Consider the following 21,773-nt stretch of genomic DNA (forward strand, 5'->3'; position numbering starts at 1 on the left):
GAGAGAAGAAACAACGGGGTTGGGGAATGGGGACTTGCAGTTGATAATACAGGCCTCATGTATAAGGCAGACCTCATGGGGAAGGTAACATCTGTGCAGAGAAATGGAGATGAGGGCTAGGAGCCATGCGAATACTGGAACGTGCTTGCCAGCAGACGTCGAGAAACATGGCCGGCGCAGTGGCCCGCACCTGTAATCCCAGCACTTTGGGAGGCCGAGGCAGGTAGATCACGAGGTCAGCAGTTCGAGACCAGCCTGGCCAACATGGTGAAACCCTGTCTCTACTAAAAATACAAAAATTAGCTGGGTGTGGTGGCACACGCCTGTAATCCCAGCCACTTGGGAGGGTGAGGTAGGAGAATCGCTTGAACCTGGGAGGTAGAGGTTGCAGTGATGCAGTGAGCCGAGACCATGCCATTGTACTCTAGCCTGGGCGACAGAGCGAGACTCCATCTCAAAAAAAAAAAAAAAAAAAAAAGCAAAAACAAACAGGTGACATTCATTTTGATAAAATAGCTGATTTAACCTAATATACCTAAAACATCATAATTTTAACATAATCAATAGAAACATTTTTGCAAGATTTTATGTTTTTTTTTTAACCATACGACGTATTGGAAATCTTGGTTTGGGCCAGCCATGTTCAACTGCTCAGTAGCCATGTGTGGCCAGAGGCGGCCGTATTGGACAGCGCAGATGGTGCATGAGGGGGTTCGGGCAGTGGGAACAGCCAGTACAGAGGCCCTGTGCGGGCACATGCCTGCTGCTACGGGAACAGTGAGGAGCCCCGTGTGACTGCAGTGGAGTGAGAGGGAGAAGGTGGGAGATGTCACCAACGGTCTCATCATTCATTCATTAAATCCTTTTTTTTTTTTTTTTTTTTTTGAGACTGAGTTTCGCTCTTGTTTCCCAGGCTGGAGCGCAATGGTGCCATCTCGGCTCACCACAACCTCCACACCTCCACCTCTTGAGTTCAAGCGGTTCTCCTGCCTCAGCCTCCCGAGTAGCTGGGATTACAGGCATGCACCAGCATGCCCGGCTAATTTTGTATTTTTAGTAGAGCTGGGGTTTCTCTATGTTGGCCAGGCCGGTCTCGAACTCCCGACCTCAGGTGATCCGCCCGCCTTGACCTCCCAAAGTGCTGTGATTACAGGCTTGAGCCACTGCTCCCGGTCCATTGAATGTGTGTATATATAGTTGAATAAAGAAGACACTGGAGTTTGTTCTGTATCTTCTCCTTTCAAATTCTGCGCCATTTGAATTTTTTCCTATTCCTTTTATATATTTTTAATTGACAAATTGTACATATTTATCATGTACATATTGTTTTGAAATATGTATATACCGTAGAATGGCTAAATCAAGATCATTAGCATATGTATTACTTTACCTATTTTTCTTTTTTCGTTGTGTCTCTGCCAGGTTTCGGTATCAGAATGACTCTGACCTCATAGAATGAGTTCGAGAGCAGTTGCTCCTCCTGAATTTTGTGGAATAATTTCAGTAGGATTGGTGCCGGCTTTTCTTTACACATCTGGTAGAATTCGACTGTGGATCCGTCTAGTCTAAGGCTTTTGTTTTGGTTGGTACGTTTTGTATGACTAACTCAATTTTGGAACTCACCGTTGGTTTGTTCAGGGTTGCCATTTCTTCCTGGTTCAATCTTGAGAGGTTTGATGTTTCCAGGAATTTATCTATTTCTTCTAGTTTTCTAGTTTGTGTGCATAGAGGCATGTGGAATAGTCTCAGGGTTTCTTGTATGTCTGTGGGTCGGTGGTAATGTCACCTCTGTCATTTCTGATTGTGTTTATTTGGATCTTGTCTTTTTGCCTTTATTAATCTAGCTAGTGGTCTTTCAATGTTATTTACGCCTTCGAAAATATCAACTTTTTATGAATTAACAGCATTTGCAGTGACCTGGAGGAGACTGGAGACTATTATTCTAAGTGAAGTAACTCCGGAATGGAAAACCAAACATCGTATGTTCTCACTGATATGTGGGAGCTAAGCTATGAGGACGCAAAGGCGTAAGAATGATACAATGGACTTTGGGGACTTAGGGGGACGAGTTGGCGGGGGCGAGGGATAAAAGACAACAAATAGGGTGTAGTGTATACTGCTCAGGTGACGGGTGCACCAAAATCACAAATCACCGCTAAAGAGCTTAGGTAACCAAACACCACCTGTACCCCAATAATTTATGGAATAAATAATAAATAAATAATTTTTTTAAAAAATCAACTTTGGGTTTCATTGATCTTTTGTATGGTTTTTTACATCTCAATATCATTCAACCGGGAGGCGGAGGTTGCAACGAGCAGAGATCGTGTCACTGCACTCCAGCCTGGGTGATAGAGTGAGACTCCATCTCAAAAAAAAAAAAAAAAAAAAAGAATTCAAGGGCAGGCCGGTGGTTTTAGACGGCAACTTTTACTGAAGCCTCAGTGCACAGCCACAGCAGAGGGACACACACCTGTATCTTTTCTAAGACTGGGAGAATTTTACAATTGCTTGAATAATTGAACAGTGCCTCGAGGATGTTACACTAGGTTATAAATAAATTCCTGCCGCGTTTAGCTGAGGCACCAACACAATGCCCACTGACAATTCCACTTTCCTCGAGGGCCATTCTTTATGAAAGGCTGTAGGAGTTCCACGACATTGTTGATTCCTGGATTCTCCAAGTCTCTAGAACTTGAGAACTACTTTTGTGTATTTTTTTCACCTTGAAGTTCAGAGTTTCTAATGTCCGTTTTATACTACTATAAAATGGTACTATGTATACTTTATTTATGGTACTATTTACACTTTATTTTATACAGACTCTGGCTCCACAAAAATGTTAAAAATTAGCCAGGTGCAGTGGTGCACATCTGCGGCCCCAGCTACTCGGGAGGCTGAGGCAGAAGGATTGCTTGAGCTCGGATGGTCAGGGCTGCAATGAGCTATGATCACACATCACATCAATGCACTCCAGCCTGGGCAACAGAGTGAGACCCTGTCTCTAAAAGAATAGAAGAGGCTGGGCGCGGTGGCTCACGCCTGTCATCCTACCACTTTGGGAGACCAAGGCGAGTGGATCATTTGAGGCCAGGTGTTCAAGACCAGCCTGGTCAACATGGCGAAACCCCATCTCTTGGCAGGCGACTGTAATCCCAGCTACTCAGGAGGCTGAGATAGGAGACTCCCTTGAACCGACGAGGCGGAGGTTGCAGTGAGCCAAGATCACACCACTGCACTCCAGCCTGGGCAACAGAGCAAGCCTCGGTCTCCCAAAAAAAAAAAAAAAAAAAAAAAAAAAGATACATTGAAGTAATTTAAAAACGCTTAGGAAGATGTCATTTCTCCCTATCAAGGCGTCCTCCCTTTATGTTTTGTTGTTATATAGGGAACGATAAAAAGAATTCTTTTCTGCAACCAATGTGGACCAGGCTGGCCTCGAACTCGTGCCCTGGAACCCCCGCCTCCGTGAGGGCCCGAGGGCAGGCACAACCGGCCGGAGCCACAATGGCTCCGGGTGTCGGGGCTGACCTTTAGTCCCTTTGAGCTTACGCAGGGTGAGGGAGGCAGTCACAAGAGGCTCACCCCTGACGTCACCCAGTCCCCAGGGCCAGTGAGGGCCCTGCGTTCCGTGGCGCCCCCTGGAGGGAGGAAGGGGAACTGTATCTGAGAGTTCAGTATCTGACAATAAGGAAAAGGCATAGTAGATCAGATGGTGCCTAGTGTTCTGGAGAGAAGAAACAACGGGGTTGGGGAATGGGGACTTGCAGTTGATAATACAGGCCTCATGTATAAGGCAGACCTCATGGGGAAGGTAACATCTGTGCAGAGAAATGGAGATGAGGGCTAGGAGCCATGCGAATACTGGAACGTGCTTGCCAGCAGACGTCGAGAAACATGGCCGGCGCAGTGGCCCGCACCTGTAATCCCAGCACTTTGGGAGGCCGAGGCAGGTAGATCACGAGGTCAGCAGTTCGAGACCAGCCTGGCCAACATGGTGAAACCCTGTCTCTACTAAAAATACAAAAATTAGCTGGGTGTGGTGGCACACGCCTGTAATCCCAGCCACTTGGGAGGGTGAGGTAGGAGAATCGCTTGAACCTGGGAGGTAGAGGTTGCAGTGATGCAGTGAGCCGAGACCATGCCATTGTACTCTAGCCTGGGCGACAGAGCGAGACTCCATCTCAAAAAAAAAAAAAAAAAAAAAGCAAAAACAAACAGGTGACATTCATTTTGATAAAATAGCTGATTTAACCTAATATACCTAAAACATCATAATTTTAACATAATCAATAGAAACATTTTTGCAAGATTTTATGTTTTTTTTTTAACCATACGACGTATTGGAAATCTTGGTTTGGGCCAGCCATGTTCAACTGCTCAGTAGCCATGTGTGGCCAGAGGCGGCCGTATTGGACAGCGCAGATGGTGCATGAGGGGGTTCGGGCAGTGGGAACAGCCAGTACAGAGGCCCTGTGCGGGCACATGCCTGCTGCTACGGGAACAGTGAGGAGCCCCGTGTGACTGCAGTGGAGTGAGAGGGAGAAGGTGGGAGATGTCACCAACGGTCTCATCATTCATTCATTAAATCCTTTTTTTTTTTTTTTTTTTTTTGAGACTGAGTTTCGCTCTTGTTTCCCAGGCTGGAGCGCAATGGTGCCATCTCGGCTCACCACAACCTCCACACCTCCACCTCTTGAGTTCAAGCGGTTCTCCTGCCTCAGCCTCCCGAGTAGCTGGGATTACAGGCATGCACCAGCATGCCCGGCTAATTTTGTATTTTTAGTAGAGCTGGGGTTTCTCTATGTTGGCCAGGCCGGTCTCGAACTCCCGACCTCAGGTGATCCGCCCGCCTTGACCTCCCAAAGTGCTGTGATTACAGGCTTGAGCCACTGCTCCCGGTCCATTGAATGTGTGTATATATAGTTGAATAAAGAAGACACTGGAGTTTGTTCTGTATCTTCTCCTTTCAAATTCTGCGCCATTTGAATTTTTTCCTATTCCTTTTATATATTTTTAATTGACAAATTGTACATATTTATCATGTACATATTGTTTTGAAATATGTATATACCGTAGAATGGCTAAATCAAGATCATTAGCATATGTATTACTTTACCTATTTTTCTTTTTTCGTTGTGTCTCTGCCAGGTTTCGGTATCAGAATGACTCTGACCTCATAGAATGAGTTCGAGAGCAGTTGCTCCTCCTGAATTTTGTGGAATAATTTCAGTAGGATTGGTGCCGGCTTTTCTTTACACATCTGGTAGAATTCGACTGTGGATCCGTCTAGTCTAAGGCTTTTGTTTTGGTTGGTACGTTTTGTATGACTAACTCAATTTTGGAACTCACCGTTGGTTTGTTCAGGGTTGCCATTTCTTCCTGGTTCAATCTTGAGAGGTTTGATGTTTCCAGGAATTTATCTATTTCTTCTAGTTTTCTAGTTTGTGTGCATAGAGGCATGTGGAATAGTCTCAGGGTTTCTTGTATGTCTGTGGGTCGGTGGTAATGTCACCTCTGTCATTTCTGATTGTGTTTATTTGGATCTTGTCTTTTTGCCTTTATTAATCTAGCTAGTGGTCTTTCAATGTTATTTATGCCTTCGAAAATATCAACTTTTTATGAATTAACAGCATTTGCAGTGACCTGGAGGAGACTGGAGACTATTATTCTAAGTGAAGTAACTCCGGAATGGAAAACCAAACATCGTATGTTCTCACTGATATGTGGGAGCTAAGCTATGAGGACGCAAAGGCGTAAGAATGATACAATGGACTTTGGGGACTTAGGGGGACGAGTTGGCGGGGGCGAGGGATAAAAGACAACAAATAGGGTGTAGTGTATACTGCTCAGGTGACGGGTGCACCAAAATCACAAATCACCGCTAAAGAGCTTAGGTAACCAAACACCACCTGTACCCCAATAATTTATGGAATAAATAATAAATAAATAATTTTTTTAAAAAATCAACTTTGGGTTTCATTGATCTTTTGTATGGTTTTTTACATCTCAATATCATTCAACCGGGAGGCGGAGGTTGCAACGAGCAGAGATCGTGTCACTGCACTCCAGCCTGGGTGATAGAGTGAGACTCCATCTCAAAAAAAAAAAAAAAAAAAAAGAATTCAAGGGCAGGCCGGTGGTTTTAGACGGCAACTTTTACTGAAGCCTCAGTGCACAGCCACAGCAGAGGGACACACACCTGTATCTTTTCTAAGACTGGGAGAATTTTACAATTGCTTGAATAATTGAACAGTGCCTCGAGGATGTTACACTAGGTTATAAATAAATTCCTGCCGCGTTTAGCTGAGGCACCAACACAATGCCCACTGACAATTCCACTTTCCTCGAGGGCCATTCTTTATGAAAGGCTGTAGGAGTTCCACGACATTGTTGATTCCTGGATTCTCCAAGTCTCTAGAACTTGAGAACTACTTTTGTGTATTTTTTTCACCTTGAAGTTCAGAGTTTCTAATGTCCGTTTTATACTACTATAAAATGGTACTATGTATACTTTATTTATGGTACTATTTACACTTTATTTTATACAGACTCTGGCTCCACAAAAATGTTAAAAATTAGCCAGGTGCAGTGGTGCACATCTGCGGCCCCAGCTACTCGGGAGGCTGAGGCAGAAGGATTGCTTGAGCTCGGATGGTCAGGGCTGCAATGAGCTATGATCACACATCACATCAATGCACTCCAGCCTGGGCAACAGAGTGAGACCCTGTCTCTAAAAGAATAGAAGAGGCTGGGCGCGGTGGCTCACGCCTGTCATCCTACCACTTTGGGAGACCAAGGCGAGTGGATCATTTGAGGCCAGGTGTTCAAGACCAGCCTGGTCAACATGGCGAAACCCCATCTCTTGGCAGGCGACTGTAATCCCAGCTACTCAGGAGGCTGAGATAGGAGACTCCCTTGAACCGACGAGGCGGAGGTTGCAGTGAGCCAAGATCACACCACTGCACTCCAGCCTGGGCAACAGAGCAAGCCTCGGTCTCCCAAAAAAAAAAAAAAAAAAAAAAAAAGATACATTGAAGTAATTTAAAAACGCTTAGGAAGATGTCATTTCTCCCTATCAAGGCGTCCTCCCTTTATGTTTTGTTGTTATATAGGGAACGATAAAAAGAATTCTTTTCTGCAACCAATGTGGACCAGGCTGGCCTCGAACTCGTGCCCTGGAACCCCCGCCTCCGTGAGGGCCCGAGGGCAGGCACAACCGGCCGGAGCCACAATGGCTCCGGGTGTCGGGGCTGACCTTTAGTCCCTTTGAGCTTACGCAGGGTGAGGGAGGCAGTCACAAGAGGCTCACCCCTGACGTCACCCAGTCCCCAGGGCCAGTGAGGGCCCTGCGTTCCGTGGCGCCCCCTGGAGGGAGGAAGGGGAACTGTATCTGAGAGTTCAGTATCTGACAATAAGGAAAAGGCATAGTAGATCAGATGGTGCCTAGTGTTCTGGAGAGAAGAAACAACGGGGTTGGGGAATGGGGACTTGCAGTTGATAATACAGGCCTCATGTATAAGGCAGACCTCATGGGGAAGGTAACATCTGTGCAGAGAAATGGAGATGAGGGCTAGGAGCCATGCGAATACTGGAACGTGCTTGCCAGCAGACGTCGAGAAACATGGCCGGCGCAGTGGCCCGCACCTGTAATCCCAGCACTTTGGGAGGCCGAGGCAGGTAGATCACGAGGTCAGCAGTTCGAGACCAGCCTGGCCAACATGGTGAAACCCTGTCTCTACTAAAAATACAAAAATTAGCTGGGTGTGGTGGCACACGCCTGTAATCCCAGCCACTTGGGAGGGTGAGGTAGGAGAATCGCTTGAACCTGGGAGGTAGAGGTTGCAGTGATGCAGTGAGCCGAGACCATGCCATTGTACTCTAGCCTGGGCGACAGAGCGAGACTCCATCTCAAAAAAAAAAAAAAAAAAAAAAGCAAAAACAAACAGGTGACATTCATTTTGATAAAATAGCTGATTTAACCTAATATACCTAAAACATCATAATTTTAACATAATCAATAGAAACATTTTTGCAAGATTTTATGTTTTTTTTTTTAACCATACGACGTATTGGAAATCTTGGTTTGGGCCAGCCATGTTCAACTGCTCAGTAGCCATGTGTGGCCAGAGGCGGCCGTATTGGACAGCGCAGATGGTGCATGAGGGGGTTCGGGCAGTGGGAACAGCCAGTACAGAGGCCCTGTGCGGGCACATGCCTGCTGCTACGGGAACAGTGAGGAGCCCCGTGTGACTGCAGTGGAGTGAGAGGGAGAAGGTGGGAGATGTCACCAACGGTCTCATCATTCATTCATTAAATCCTTTTTTTTTTTTTTTTTTTTTTTGAGACTGAGTTTCGCTCTTGTTTCCCAGGCTGGAGCGCAATGGTGCCATCTCGGCTCACCACAACCTCCACACCTCCACCTCTTGAGTTCAAGCGGTTCTCCTGCCTCAGCCTCCCGAGTAGCTGGGATTACAGGCATGCACCAGCATGCCCGGCTAATTTTGTATTTTTAGTAGAGCTGGGGTTTCTCTATGTTGGCCAGGCCGGTCTCGAACTCCCGACCTCAGGTGATCCGCCCGCCTTGACCTCCCAAAGTGCTGTGATTACAGGCTTGAGCCACTGCTCCCGGTCCATTGAATGTGTGTATATATAGTTGAATAAAGAAGACACTGGAGTTTGTTCTGTATCTTCTCCTTTCAAATTCTGCGCCATTTGAATTTTTTCCTATTCCTTTTATATATTTTTAATTGACAAATTGTACATATTTATCATGTACATATTGTTTTGAAATATGTATATACCGTAGAATGGCTAAATCAAGATCATTAGCATATGTATTACTTTACCTATTTTTCTTTTTTCGTTGTGTCTCTGCCAGGTTTCGGTATCAGAATGACTCTGACCTCATAGAATGAGTTCCAGAGCAGTTGCTCCTCCTCAATTTTGTGGAATAATTTCAGTAGGATTGGTGCCGGCTTTTCTTTACACATCTGGTAGAATTCGACTGTGGATTCGTCTAGTCTAAGGCTTTTGTTTTGGTTGGTACGTTTTGTATGACTAACTGAATTTTGGAACTCATCGCTGGTTTGTTCAGGGTTGCCATTTCTTCCTGGTTCAATCTTGAGAGGTTTGATGTTTCCAGGAATTTATCTATTTCTTCTAGTTTTCTAGTTTGTGTGCATAGAGGCATGTGGAATAGTCTCAGGGTTTCTTGTATGTCTGTGGGTCAGTGGTAATGTCACCTCTGTCATTTCTGATTGTGTTTATTTGGATCTTGTCTTTTTGCCTTTATTAATCTAGCTAGTGGTCTTTCAATGTTATTTATGCCTTCGAAAATATCAACTTTTTATGAATTAACAGCATTTGCAGTGACCTGGAGGAGACTGGAGACTATTATTCTAAGTGAAGTAACTCAGGAATGGAAAATCAAACATCGTATGTTCTCACTGATATGTGGGAGCTAAGCTATGAGGACGCAAAGGCGTAAGAATGATACAATGGACTTTGGGGACTTAGGGGGACGAGTTGGCGGGGGCGAGGGATAAAAGACAACAAATAGGGTGTAGTGTATACTGCTCAGGTGACGGGTGCACCAAAATCACAAATCGCCGCTAAAGAGCTTATGTAACCAAACACCACCTGTACCCCAATAATTTATGGAATAAATAATAAATAAATAATTTTTTTAAAAAATCAACTTTGGGTTTCATTGATCTTTTGTATGGTTTTTTACATCTCAATATCATTCAACCGGGAGGCGGAGGTTGCAACGAGCAGAGATCGTGTCACTGCACTCCAGCCTGGGTGATAGAGTGAGACTCCGTCTCAAAAAAAAAAAAAAAAAAAAAAAAGAATTCAAGGGCAGGCCGGTGGTTTTAGACGGCAACTTTTACTGAAGCCTCAGTGCACAGCCACAGCAGAGGGACACACACCTGTATCTTTTCTAAGACTGGGAGAATTTTACAATTGCTTGAATAATTGAACAGTGCCTCGAGGATGTTACACTAGGTTATAAATAAATTCCTGCCGTGTTTAGCTGAGGCACCAACACAATGCCCACTGACAATTCCACTTTCCTCGAGGGCCATTCTTTATGAAAGGCTGTAGGAGTTCCACGACATTGTTGATTCCTGGATTCTCCAAGTCTCTAGAACTTGAGAACTACTTTTGTGTATTTTTTTCACCTTGAAGTTCAGAGTTTCTAACGTCCGTTTTATACTACTATAAAATGGTACTATGTATACTTTATTTATGGTACTATTTACACTTTATTTTATACAGACTCTGGCTCCACAAAAATGTTAAAAATTAGCCAGGTGCAGTGGTGCACATCTGCGGCCCCAGCTACTCCGGAGGCTGAGGCAGAAGGATTGTTTGAGCTCGGATGGTCAGGGCTGCAATGAGCTATGATCACACATCACATCAATGCACTCCAGCCTGGGCAACAGAGTGAGACCCTGTCTCTAAAAGAATAGAAGAGGCTGGGCGCGGTGGCTCACGCCTGTCATCCTACCACTTTGGGAGACCAAGGCGAGTGGATCATTTGAGGCCAGGTGTTCAAGACCAGCCTGGTCAACATGGCGAAACCCCATCTCTTGGCAGGCGACTGTAATCCCAGCTACTCAGGAGGCTGAGATAGGAGACTCCCTTGAACCGACGAGGCGGAGGTTGCAGTGAGCCAAGATCACACCACTGCACTCCAGCCTGGGCAACAGAGCAAGCCTCGGTCTCCCAAAAAAAAAAAAAAAAAAAGATACATTGAAGTAATTTAAAAACGCTTAGGAAGATGTCATTTCTCCCTATCAAGGCGTCCTCCCTTTATGTTTTGTTGTTATATAGGGAACGATAAAAACAATTTTTGTTTGCAACCAATGTGGACCAGGCTGGCCTCGAACTCGTACCCTCGAACCCTCGCCCCCCTGAGGGCCCGAGGGCAGGCGCAACCGGCCGGAGCCACAATGGCTCCGGGTGTCGGGGCTGTCCTTTCTTCCCTTTCTCCCTCTCATCTCCCGTCTCCCGTCTTCCTCTCCCCACAGTCTCCCTCTCCCTCTCCCTCTCCCATCTCCCGTCTCCCGTCTCCCTCTCCCCATGGTCTCCCTCTCCCTCTCTTTCCACGGTCTCCGTCTGATGCCAAGCCGAAGCTGGACTGTAGTGACTGCTGCCATCTCACTGCAACCTCCCTGCCTGATTCTCCTGCCTCAGCCTGCCGAGTGCCTGCGATTGCAGGCACGCGCCGCCACACCTGACTGGTTTTCGTATTTTTTTGGTGGAGACGGGGTTTCGCTGTGTTGGCCGGGCCGGTCTCCAGCTCCTAACCGCGAGTGATCCGCCAGCCTCGGCCTCCCGAGGTGCGGGGATTGCAGACGGAGTCTGGTTCACTCAGTGCTCAATGGTTCCCAGGCTGGAGTGCAGTGGCGTGATCTCGGCTCACTACAACCTCCACCTCCCCGCCGCCTGCCTTGGCCTCCCAAAGTGCCGAGATTGCAGCCTCTGCCCGGCCGCCACCCCGTCTGGGAAGTGAGGAGCGTCTCTGCCTGGCCGCCCATCGTCTGGGATGTGAGGAGCCCCTCTGCCTGGCTGCCCAGTCTGGAAAGTGAGGAGCGTCTCTGCCCGGCCGCCATCCCATCTAGGAAGTGAGGAGTGCCTCTTCCCGGCCGCCATCACATCTAGGAAGTGAGGAGCCTCTCTGCCCGGCTGCCCATCGTCTGAGATGTGGGGAGCGCCTCTGCCCTGCCGCCCCGTCTCGGATGTGAGGAGCGCCTCTGCCTGGCCGCGACCCCGTCTGGGAGGTGAGGAGCGTCTCTGCCCGGCCGCCCCGTCTGAGAAGTGAGGAGACCCTCCGCCCGGCAGCCGCCCCGTCTGAGAAGTGAGGAGCGTCTCCGCCCGGCAGCCACCCCATCTGGGAAGGGAGGAGCGTCTCCGCCCGGCAGCCACCCCGTCCGGGAGGGAGGTGGGGGTGGGTCAGCCCCCCGGCAGGCCAGCCGCCCCGTCCGGGAGGGAGGTGGGGTGGTCAGCCCACCGCCCGGCCAGCCGCCCCGTCCGGGAGGGAGTTGGGGGGGTCAGCCCCCCGCCCGGCCAGCCGCCCTGTCCGGGAGGGAGGTGGGGGGGTCAGCCCCCCCGCCCGGCCAGCCACCCCGTCCAGGAGGTGAGGGGTGCCTCTGCCCGGCCGCCCCTACTGGGAAGTGAGGAGCCCCTCTGCCCGGCCACCACCCCGTCTGGGAGGTGTACCCAACAACTCATTGAGAATGGGCCATGATGACAATGGCGGTTTTGTGGAATAGAAAGGGGGGAAAGGTGGGGAAAAGATTGAGAAATCGCATGGTTGCCGTGTCTGTGTAGAAAGAAGTAGACATGGGAGACTTTTCATTTTGTTCTGTACTAAGAAAAATTCTTCTGCCTTGGGATCCTGTTGATCCATGACCTTACCCCCAGCCCTGTGCTCTCTCAGACATGTGCTGTGTCCACTCAGGGTTAAATGGATTAAGGGCGGTGCAAGATGTGCTTTGTTAAACAGATGCTTGAAGGCAGCATGCTCGTTAAGAGTCATCACCACTCCCTAATCTCAAGTACCCAGGGACACAAACACTGCGGAAGGCCGCAGGGTCCTCTGCCTAGGAAAACCAGAGACCTTTGTTCACTTGTTTATCTGCTGACCTTCCCTCCACTATTGTCCTATGACCCTGCCAAATCCCCATCTGCGAGAAACACCCAAGAATGATCAAAAAAAAAAAAAAATAGAAAGTGTTAATGACAGATTTGCCTCCATTAAAAGCCAAGAAAGTCAAATTATTCAAATTCTGTCTAGGGTATATATGAAAGATTTAAATGTAAAATAATGTTGTGAATTTCAACACATTTACTTCATTTTTCAGTATTTTTCAACTAGTTTAGCATTCCAGGAAAAATAAATTTAGAAAAAATATATAAAAACTTGCGCAGGGCACAGTGGCTCATGCCTGTAATCCCAGCACAGGCCTTGGGAGGCCAAGGTGGGTGGATCGCTTGAGCCTGGGAGTTTAAGACTAGCCTGAGCAACATGGGGAGAGCCTGTCTCTACAGAAATAATTTAGGAATTAGCTAGGCATGGTAGTGTGTGCTTGTAGTCCCAGCTACTCAGGAGGCTGAGGCAGGAGGATCCCTTGAGCCCAGGAGTTTGTTACTGCAGTGAGCTATGATCTCACCACCACACTCCAGCCTGGGCAATGGAGCAAGAACCCCTCTCCTTAAAAAAAAAAAAAAGCAAGTATATGGGGGCACATACATTTCCTTTGAAATAGCAGTCTGATGTGGCATGAGACTGGCCTTTTAAAAAAATTTGATATTTTGTTCATCATTGATTTTTTTGCATTGATTTTGATTTTTAAAAAATGTTGCATTATTATTATTATTGTTATTATTGAGACAGAGTCTCACTCTGTCACCCAGGCTGGAGTGCAGTGTTGCAGTCTCCCTGAGTTCAAGTGATTCTCCTGCTTCAGCCTCCCAAGTAGCTGGAACTACAGGCGTGTGCCACCTCACCCTGCTAATTTTTTTTTTTTTTTTGTAGAGACAGGGTTTTGCCATGTTGGCCAGGCTGGTCTCAAACTTCTGACCTCAAGTGATCCGCCCACCTTGGGCTCCCAAAGTGCTGGGATTACAGGCGTGAACCACCGCACCTGGCCAATATTGCATTAAATATTATTTTATCTTGATTGCTGCATTTGGGGCACACATTTACATTTGGTACTGGGTGAATACAGCTCCCTCTGGCCAGGCTCCAGCCAGCCCCACTCCTCCAGGGTGAAGTCCACCGCCACATCCTTGAAGGTCACTGATTCCTGCAAGGGCCAGTTTCATTCTGTGGAGTGGCACTTCCTTCTGGAACTTGGGGGCAGAAGTGTCAGGGGTCAAAAGCCCACAACAGCCCCCTGGGCTGGAACATTCTGATTGTGCAGAATTGGGATGCCTGAATCCAACTGGCCTATGGGAACCTATCTAAGGCAGAAACTCGCCCATAGGCACCTTGGTAGAAAGTAGAACAAGGAGCCCTTTCACATGACTCTTTACTGCCATCTGTTGGGAAGTCATTGTAATATACCAATTAATTTAGTATATGACAGTCTATCAAACTGCCTGCAAACTGCCACCAATGTATGAGGTATAAGGTGGGAGTCCTGCCTGGGATGAGGCACCCTTGTGCAGTGCATAACCTGCACAGCTCTAAGTGACAGCCCTAAGAAATGCTTTTTTTTTGAGATGGAGTCTCGCTCTGTCCCCCAGGCTGGAGTGCAGTGGCGCGATCTCGGCTCACTGCAAGCTCCACCTCCCGGGTTCACGCCATTCTCCTGCCTCAGCCTCCCGAGTAGCTGGGACCACAGGCGCCCGCCACCACGCCCGGATAATTTTTTGTATTTTTAGTAGAGACGGGGTTTCACCGTATTAGCCAGGATGGTCTCGATCTGACCTCGTGATCCGCCTGCCTCAGCCTCCCAAAGTGCTGGGATTACAGGCATGAGCCACCGTGCTCAGCCTAAGAAATACTTAAAGAAAAATCCATCAAGCCGTTTTGTGCAGGAGATATTCGCAAGTCCCATTCTATCCCAGACCCCATCCCTGATCCTGACCCCCATTCCTGACTCCAGGGATGAGGCTCAGGGATGAAGCAAAACCATCCATTGCCCACTTTGCCTGGTAACTGAAAGGCTGCAGTGTTCGATGGAAAATGTTTAGACTGCGCGACACGGTCCCAGCTCAGAGCATTCTGCCTCTGCCTCCTGCCCCTCGGCACTGCCCGGCTCCCGTCTCCTCATACCCCCTTTCCCAGTATTGGAAGAGTCAGGAGACCTTGAGATAATGCACAGGGATGAAGAGGGCCCACTGGAGTCCACAAAGTTATCCTGGGGAAGAGGAAGCCCAGACTCACCTGGCCCTCGGCCATCAGGGTCCCATTGGCCATTGCTGGGTTCTGGGCATGTGCCTCTGGGAGAAGGGTCCACGCCAGGGCCCGAAGAGCTGGAGGAGGAGACCACAGCAGAAAAAGGGTCATTTGTGACCCTGACAGACAGATGCTTTCCCCAAGACTCCTGGTCACGGAAGGTGCCATGGTCCCCTAAGAGTCAAAGCAAAGTCCCAGGACAGGCCACCTGAGGCCCCCATTCCATACCAGTGACAACAGCCAGCAACCATGAGGCTGTCTCACCTCCCCGACACAACAGCTCTCGGACGTGGGAACGATGGTTACCCCTAGATGAGGACATTGAGGCACAAGAGGTCAAGACTTGCTCAAGTTCATGGAGACAAAAAGTTTCAGAGAAGTCTAGCCACAGGGCCACCCCTATCTTTTATATATATATATATATATATATATATATATATATATATATATATATTTTTTTTTTTTTTTTTAGATGGATTCTCACTCAGTGTCCCAGGCTGGCTGGAGTGCAGTGGTGCCATCTCGGCTCACTGCAACCTCCGCCTCCCAGGATCAAGCAATTCTCTTGCCTCAGCTTCCTGAATAGCTGGGATTACAAGCACCTGCCACCATGCCTGGCTAATATTTACATTTTTAGTAGAGATGGGGTTTCACCATGTTGGCAAGGCTGGTCTTGAACTCCTGACCTCAGGTGATCTACCCACCTCAGGCTCCAAAATTGCTGGGATTTTAGGCCTGAGCCACTGTGCCTGGGCCAGGGGTTCTTATTTATTTATATAATTTATTATTTTTTAATAATACAGACAGGGTCTCTCTATGTTGCCCAGGCTGGTCGCGTACTCCTGGGCTCATGCAATCCTCCCACCTCGGCCTCCCAAAGTGCTGGGAGTACAGGCATGAGCCACCACACCCAGCCTTGGCAAAGATTCTTAAAACTTTATTCCATAAACTGGGACTTCCTGCCTGGTGGGGTAGACAGGCTGTATAACAGCCCCCAGAGATATCCCTGGAACCTACAAATCTTATCTTATATGGAAAAGAGACTTTGCAGAAGGGATTAAGTGAAGGATCTTTAGATGGGGGGAATTACCCTGGATTATCTGGGTGGGCCCTAAATGCCTTCACAAGTGTCCTTATAAGAGGGGGCAGAGGAGAGTCTGACACAGGGCAGAAGAAGGCCATGCACCAGAAGCAGAGAGCAGCAGAGGCTGAGAGAGAGGACGCTATGCTGCTGGCTTTGACGACAGAGGAAAGGGCTACAAGCCAAGGAAAGCAGGCCCCTGGAAACTGGCAACGAGGCAGCGAAACAGATGCATCCCTGGAGCCTCTGGAGGGAGCATGGCCGTGCTGACCCCTTGATCCCTTTGAATCCCGCTTCCAACTTCTGGCCTCCAGGATTGTAATATAATAAAATTGTGTCATTTTAAGTGTGTGGCAATTTGTTACAGCGCCATGGGAAACTAATACAGTCCACAGAATGAAAAGATGCAGCACCTCACACACATTTCCTGGGCGAGAAGCCATACACATCCCCGGCTACACAGAACACACACACCTGAATGCTGAAACTAGTGCACGAGGTGTTTTTTTTTTCTTTTGAGACGGAGTCTCTATCTGTTGCCCAGGCTGGAGTGCAATGGCGTGATCTCGGCTTACTGCAAGCTCCACCTCCCAGGTTCACACCATTCTCCTGCCTCAGCCTCCTGAGTAGCTGGGACTACAGGAACCTGCCATCACTCCTGGCTAATTTTTTTTTTTTTTTTTTAAGAGAGACAGGGTTTCACCATGTTAGCCAGGATGGTCTCAATCTCCTGACCTCATGATTCACCCGCTTCAGCCTCCCAAATTGGTGGGATTACAGGTGTGAGCCACCACACCCGGCCTAGTGCACGAGGTTTTGATGAGAAAATGAGGAAGAGAGTCTTAACTTTATCCCCATGAATCACTTGTTAATTACAAAAAGAACAGGGTAACTTTTTTATCTTATTTAAATAATTAATTTATTAATTTGGAGACAGGGTTTCACTCTTGTTGCCCAGGCTGGAGTGCAGTGACTCAATCTCAGCTCACTGCAACCTCCGCCTCCTGGGTTCACACAATTCTCCTGCCTCAGCCTCCCGAGTAGCTGGGATTACAGGTATCCACCACGACACCTGGCTAATTTTTTGTATTTTTAGTAGAGATGGGGTTTCACCATGTTGGCCAGACTGGTCTCGAACTCCTGACCTCAGGTGATCCACCCGCCTCAGCCTCCCAAAGTGCTGGGATTACAGGCGTGAGCCACCACACCTGGCCTTATTTTATTTTTGAGACAGAGTCTGGCTCTGTCGCCCAGGCTGGAGTGCAGTGAGGCGATCTTGGTTCACTGAAACTTCCACCTCCCGGGTTTCAAGTGATTCTCAGGCCTCAGCTTCCTGAGTAGCTGGGGTTACAGGAGCCCGCCACCACGCCCAGCTAATTTTTGTATTATTATTATTATTATTATTATTATTATTTGAGATGGAGTCTTGCTCTGCCACCTAGGCTAGAGTGCAGTGGCGCGATCTCAGCTCACTGCAACCTCCACCTCCCAGCTTCAAGCGATTCTCCTGCCTCAGCCTCCCAAGGAGCTGGGATTACAGGTGTGTGCCACCACACCAGGCTAATTTTTTTGTATTTTTAGTAGAGATGGGGTTTCACCATGTTGGCCAGGCTGGTCTCGAACTCCTGACCTCGGGTTATCCGCCCCCCTCGGCCTTCCAAAGTGCTGGGATTACAGGTGTGAGCCACCGCGCCCAGACCAGGGAAACTAGAGAGGAGAAACTTGGCAGATGCCACCTTACCCATGTGAATGAGGCTGATGTGGTGTGTGGTGGGACAAGCCGAGCCCAGGGTCCCCAGTCTGATGAGGAGACAGCATCACTCCTAGGGCATCCCTGCCAAAAGCGTGTGACCTAAATCTAACTATGAAGAAGCACCAGACAAACCCAAACTGAGGGACATGCAAGTACATGGTCTGTAATCTTCGGAACTTCCAAAAGAAGACTGAAAACCGGTTCCAGACTGAAGGAGACCCAACAAAGCGAGCAATGTGTGACCTAGGATTTCCTTCGGCCATTAAGGACATTATTGGAGCCAGCTGTAATCCCAGCACTTTGGGAGGCTGAGGTGGGAGGATCGCTTGAGCCCAAGAGTTTGAGACCAGCCCGGGCAACACAGTGAGACCCCGTTTCTACAAAAAAAAATTTAAAAAATTAGCCGGGCATGGTGGCGTGTGCTTGTAATCCCGACTACTCAGAAGACTGAAGTGGGAGATCTCTTGAGCCCAGGAGGTCGAGGCTGCAGTGAGCTATGATTGTGCCACTGCACTCCAGCCTGGGTGACAGAGCAAGACTCTGTCTCCAAAAAAAGAAAAAGAAAAAGAAAGACAAAAAGACATTATTGGAAGAATCATCAAAAATTTGAATAAAGTCTATAGATTAGCTATTAGTATCACATCAATATTAATTTCCTCATTGTGATCGTGGTGCTATGGTTATGTAAGAAAATGACCTTGTCTTTGGAAAACACAGAGATTCGCTAGAAGGGCTGGGGAGTGGGAGGGCGCAGAGACCGAGAGAGGGCGACAGAGACCCAAAGAGAGGGGGAGAGAGACGCAGAGAGAGGGGGTACAGAGACCCAGCGAGAGGGGGACAGGACCTGGGGCGGCGAGGGTGAGGGGAAGATCAGAGAGAGCTGGGAGACCCAGAGAGGGAAGAACAGATGCTCAGGATAAGGGGAGCCGAGACCGAGTCTGTGCCTGTGCAGTGCTGCTTTCGGGTTCTGGGGTCAGAATCTGGGATGCAGCTCTACCAGCCTGAGAGAAATCGCGGAGTCTCCCCGACTCTCAGTTTCTTCAACTGCAAAGTGAGGAAAGGTAGGTTCCCCTTCTTAGGGATCGCAGCAGTCCCACGCTCCGCCGGACTCCTGGCAAACAGCAGACGCCCAATTCCTGCGCGCCGAGGCGTCTGAGCCGCACTGATACTAGGTGGGACTCAGGAAATGACAAGAGGGGGCGGGGCGTCACCCACAGCGCCCTCCCCACTCCCACCCAGACCCAACTCGGGCCCGCCCCCGGAGCTTCTGCTAGCCTGTCTGGCCCGGCCTGCACCCACCTGCTCCGGTCGGGTCCGCGAGGTCCGTGCGTCCAGGCGGATTCCGCTGGACAGCCAGGCCTTCCCTTCCTCCGCCGGGTCCCGGAACGCGCCTGCGCAGTCCCTGTCTCGGAACTGTAAGTCCCGGTACCTTAAACTCGGCATCGCAGTTGGACTACATTTCCCAGAAACCATTGAGGCTCTTGCTCCTCCCGGCTTAAGGGCTCTGACTGCGAGGGAATGCTGGGAAATGGAGTCTGGGAGCAGGATGCGGGGCAGGAGTAAGACTGTATTTAGATACATACACAACAGCTTTTGGAGGAAAACTGGTATTTGGGACATGCCTGACTGTACTGGCACGCGAATATCCCTGTTTTAGGCAGAGGCGATGCCATTGTCCATTTAATCCAAATTTCTCATACCATGGCTGAAGTCTTCAGGACAGATAAAATTTGGCCCTGTGTAAACTGATGGTGAATGAGTTGAACCACTGTTACTCAATTTCCCTGGGCATCTCCCTTCCTGTTTGCCTCAGTTTCACCCACCACTTCTTAAAGGGCAGTGTGATACAGGCAATGGAGCCTGTTCTGGGAGCTGGGAGATGTGTGTTCAGGAGTGTAAGGATGGTTTGATATTAGGACATTACACAATTTATCTTTTGACCTTTCTGAATATATCAATATGCAAGCATATCTATAGATACACTAAAAAGACTTTTAATAACATTCAGTAACCCTAGATGCTGAGAAAGCTTACAAAAAAATTCTGTAACCAGTCATTTCTAGATAAGCTTAATAAATTAAGCATATATTCATATTGAACAACAATAGCGACAATGTTAAAGAATTACTGGCTTCTTATTGTGTTTATGTATGTCCATATAATCAAAGCCTCATATCAATCTTAATCGTAAAACACTAAAAGAATTGCCAGGCTGGGTGCAGTGGTTCACACCTGAAATCCCAGCACTTTGGGATTTCAAAGAGGGAAGCTAAAAAGGGAGGATCACTTGCACTCAGAAGTTTGAGACCAGCCTGGGCAACATAGCTAGACCCCCATCTCTACAGAAAATATAAAAGTTAGCCAAGCGTAGTGGTGAGCACCTGTAGACCCAGCTACTCGGGAGGCTAAGGCAGGAGGATCAGTTGAGCCCAGGAGGGCAAGGCTGCAGTTAGCTGTGATGGTGCCAGCCTGGGCAAGAGAGCAAGACTCTGTCTCAAAAAAAAAAAAAAGTGTAAACCATATATGTGCTCATGAGCAAAAGCTAGATGGCTCATTGCGAGAATGAAATAATAATAGGTGTTACTTATTGACAACACGTTGTGAGCTTTACTAGTTGACTGAGCTGACACCACCACCCTATGAAGAAGGCATTGCTCTCCCTATTTTACAGACAAGGACACTGAGATAGAGGATTTATGTCATCCCCCCAAGCTCCCAGAGCTAGTCGAGGACAGAGGCAGGACTTGAATCCAGGTCCAGCCCATATTTGCAACCACTTCATTTTACTGCTGCCAAGTTTGCTCCTTTTTCCTTGTGTTCCAATAACCAAATGCTCCAAGCACAGGTTGTACAGTCAGCTGAGGCTCTAGAGTCAGGGTGGCATGGAGCAGAACCTCAGCTAATCTATAATAGGCATGTCACACTGGAGACAAAGGTGACTCCATCTTGGATGGTTATCCACCATGTTGACTTCTGATTAATCCCAGTCCTGGGAATTCCTTCTGATTTCTACTTTACTTACTGTCCCTAGTGTAAGAACATGTCAACCTTGATGTTATCACACAAATTATAGGCTATGACACAGCATACAGAACATTGCCTGTTCTGTAGGGTTAATTGTCTTAACCCTTAATTGTCTTGCTAAAGCAAGTATTGCCCTTCCCTATGTGAGATAAGCCTTAGGATTAGGGAGTAACTGTGTGGAGATAGACCTGTCTTGCTGCCACCCAAGACCATGCTTCCCTTTGTAAGTTCCCCAAATAAATCACCCCTTACCAATGAACTGGGTTTGTCTCCCTCTTTTTTGGTTTATTGTCTCCTTCCACACTTGGGGGTTATTTTGCATAAAGTCCTTATATGGAACACACGTGAACAAGGAGTAAGTCTTCATTGCTACAAGCCATGAAGGAGGTTGGGGGGGTGTTTGTTACTGAAGCATAACTACTTATCCTGGCTGATACAACTGTCTTCAAAGGTTTTGAGGAAGCTGAAATTTGATATTAAATACAAGTTATTATCAGAGCTTTGCAAGTCATTAACCTCTCTGTGCCTCAGTTTCCTCATTGTACATGGGGCGATAATAAGTACATGGGGCATTAATAAGTACCCTCTTTATCAGGTTATGAGATTTGAATAGGTAGATAGAAGTAAAGCCATTAGAACAGTATGTGACAGATAGAAAACACCATATAAGTGTTTGCTATTATTAAAAAACGGGTTAGGCCAGGCGCGGTGGCTCATGCCTATAATCCCAGCACTTTGGGAGGCCAAGGCAGGTGGATCACTTGAGGTCAGGAGTTCAAAACCAGCCTGGCCAATATGGTGAAACCCTGTGTCTACTAAAAATACAAAAAAATTAGCCGGACGTGGTGGCTGGAGCTTGTAATCTCAGCTACTCGGGAGGCTGAGGCAGGAGAATCACTTGACCCGGGAGACAGAGGTTGTGTTGAGCCAAGATAGCACCACTGCACTCCAGCCTGTGAGACTCCATCTCAAAAAATAAAAAATAAAAAACGTGTTAA

The 21,773-nt window shown here is 47.9% G+C and overlaps 1 long non-coding RNA gene across 1 annotated transcript; it reads right to left on the reverse strand.

Moving 5' to 3' along the window:
• Positions 1-1,393: 1,393 nt before the first annotated feature.
• Positions 1,394-19,141, reverse strand: LOC129528641 (uncharacterized). Its single transcript, XR_008673907.2, has 3 exons — positions 19,051-19,141; positions 14,906-14,994; positions 1,394-7,910 (listed from the first exon to the last, which is right to left on the reverse strand). It is a non-coding gene; the product is annotated as an uncharacterized lncRNA (long non-coding RNA).
• Between the last annotated feature and the right edge of the window lie 2,632 nt (positions 19,142-21,773).

This window comes from Gorilla gorilla, chromosome 20, assembly GCF_029281585.2.
Source record: "Gorilla gorilla gorilla isolate KB3781 chromosome 20, NHGRI_mGorGor1-v2.1_pri, whole genome shotgun sequence".
Lineage (NCBI taxonomy): Eukaryota > Metazoa > Chordata > Mammalia > Primates > Hominidae > Gorilla > Gorilla gorilla.